The sequence below is a fragment of the Nicotiana sylvestris genome, chromosome 9 (assembly GCF_000393655.2).
Source record: "Nicotiana sylvestris chromosome 9, ASM39365v2, whole genome shotgun sequence".
Taxonomy (NCBI): Eukaryota; Viridiplantae; Streptophyta; class Magnoliopsida; order Solanales; family Solanaceae; genus Nicotiana; species Nicotiana sylvestris.
In genome coordinates this window covers 157620805-157623096 of record NC_091065.1, presented here as the reverse complement: position 1 = coordinate 157623096, position 2292 = coordinate 157620805, and the positions used below count along the sequence as shown (strand labels likewise).

General features: G+C 29.8%; 1 non-coding gene across 1 annotated transcript; it reads right to left on the bottom strand.

The window, feature by feature from the left end:
* Positions 1-1849: 1849 nt before the first annotated feature.
* LOC138878826 (small nucleolar RNA SNOR75) lies at positions 1850-1937 on the bottom strand. Its single transcript, XR_011402600.1, has one exon. It is a non-coding gene; the product is annotated as a small nucleolar RNA SNOR75 (small nucleolar RNA).
* Positions 1938-2292: the final 355 nt, after the last annotated feature.

The window sequence follows — 2292 nt, the reverse complement described above, 5'->3', positions numbered from 1 at the left end:
GAATTTTTCCTAACCTTATAGTAATGTTCCTTTTAGTGTTGTCTTATTGTCTTATTTATTATTTAATGGCTGCTATAATTTTGGTATAATAGTTATGACTCATTCACATTATATACATTTTTCTGAAATATTGAAAAACACTCATTTGCAACAGAATTAAACCTCAATAACAAAGATCATAAAACACAGAGAAACTATTATCTTCTTTTCATTGTATTTGATACGGAAAAGGGTCAAATATGTCCATATACTATTGAAAAAGGTCTAATATTGCCCACCGTCATACTATCAATCCAAATATATCTCTAACGTCATACTATCGGTCCAAATATATCTCTGACATCATAAAAGTGGTACAAACCTATCTTTCCTCCGTTAATTGCCTCCCTATGACAATATTTCATTACTACCTCACCATTATACTCCTATTTTCATCCCTTCCCCACAATCTTTCTTTCCCTTTCATTCGAAGAAAATCACAGATCATAGATATACAAACAAACTATATCAAAAGAAATGCTAACAACTAAAGATAATATGAAACGTGAACCAAGAAAATTCTGATTTTGCTATTCAAAATTCATGCTTATACAAACGAAAATACATTTTCTTTTATATAAAAAACCAAGCAAAGATACAAGCAAACTAGTTTAAGATTTCAAAATTGACCATGGTGAGAAAGAAAAACAACCTAGATACGAGAGTTAATTTTTTTTTGTTTCTTTCTCTTCAATTACATTTCTGGAAGGCTACCATTTTCTCTCTTTACGTTTTATGTTAAAATAAAAGTGCTACTAAATTTTCCCCAAATAGGTCTTACAAATTTAGCGACAACACAAGGAAATACAAAATAAAACACAAAATTGTAAGATCAAGTCAAAGGTACGTACAATTCCAGGATCGACTGAAGAAGCAACAGGTATTTTAAAAAGCAAGAGGAAGTAGATGCAGTGAAGTATTCAAAATAATAATAGAACTTTAAAATAATTGAACTTGGTAACTGCAAAGAAAAGATAGGTTTGTACCACTTTCATGATGTTAAGAATATATTTGGACCAATAGTATGATGTTAAAGGTATATTTAGACTAATAGTGTAACAAAAAGTAATATTAGACCTTTTTCAATAGTACAAAGATATATTTAACCCTTTTCCATATTTGATATGATACTACATTGGAAACTTTTCATTGAATAATCATTAACATAATTAGCAATAATTGCCGTCAGAGTTGAAACTTCAAAAGAAGCAGAAAAAGAAAAAGGAGTGGCTCAAAAGTGCTTGAAAACAATCATAGCTACCCCTCAATTAGTTAAATGAAAGGTACCTCAATCGTTTGAGAGAAACAATTTCTCATCATTGCCACATTAGTCATAAAAATACTTTATACAACTTTTTCAAATAAAAAATTGTACCAATTTTTTTTTCAAATATGCAAAAATAGTGGAAAACAATAACAAATAAACCTACAAAACTTGATTTAAAAATGTATTACCTCCATCCCAACATCTAAATTTATGAGGCAATATTTGGCTTAAAACTTGTAAACTTGAATATTTTTTTTTAAAATTATCACATTATAAATAGAATAATAACTTTAAATTAAATTAATTCTAAATAATAGGATATTTTTTTAAGACGGACTTAATAAGAAAAATATGGCATATAAATTGAGAAAGAGGAAGTAAAGTAAGAAATCCATGAAGACAGTTAACAAATTGGAATGATTGATTCAATCCACTTGAAACTAAAAAATAAAATGTTAAGAACTAAGCCAACAGAAGCAAAATCCAGAAAAAAGGTAAAGAAAAATAACAACAAAAAAAATGAAGAAAAAGGGTGAAATGAATTCCTCTCAGACAAATGCCTCGAATTGTCTTCCCGATTTTAAGAATGGATTTCATCAGACTCGTCATCTTAGTTTGTTCATCACAGAGGAACCAAAAACAAACACACACACATACCGTGGAAAAAGACTAAAAAAATTTGAAGAAAAATGATTGCTCTAATGATATATGAAAAGGAAAATCGATTACTCTCTGCAAATAAGGTTAAAAAAGAGAGATGGAGCAAAGCTGACGACCTAGTTTCTACTTATAGGCGTAACTTTAGGGTTTAGCCTTTGGGCTTTCTATACGGAAAGAGCTGCTTAGTTGATACACACAGTCGTAGACTATTTAGGATAAGATTGGGTAGCTGAACTCGGTCCTCTGGGCTTATCTGGCCCAGTTAGCTAAAGCAGCAAAAAATTGTAGAAATATGACCCTTTTTGGGGTGATCTTTAACTTTTGAC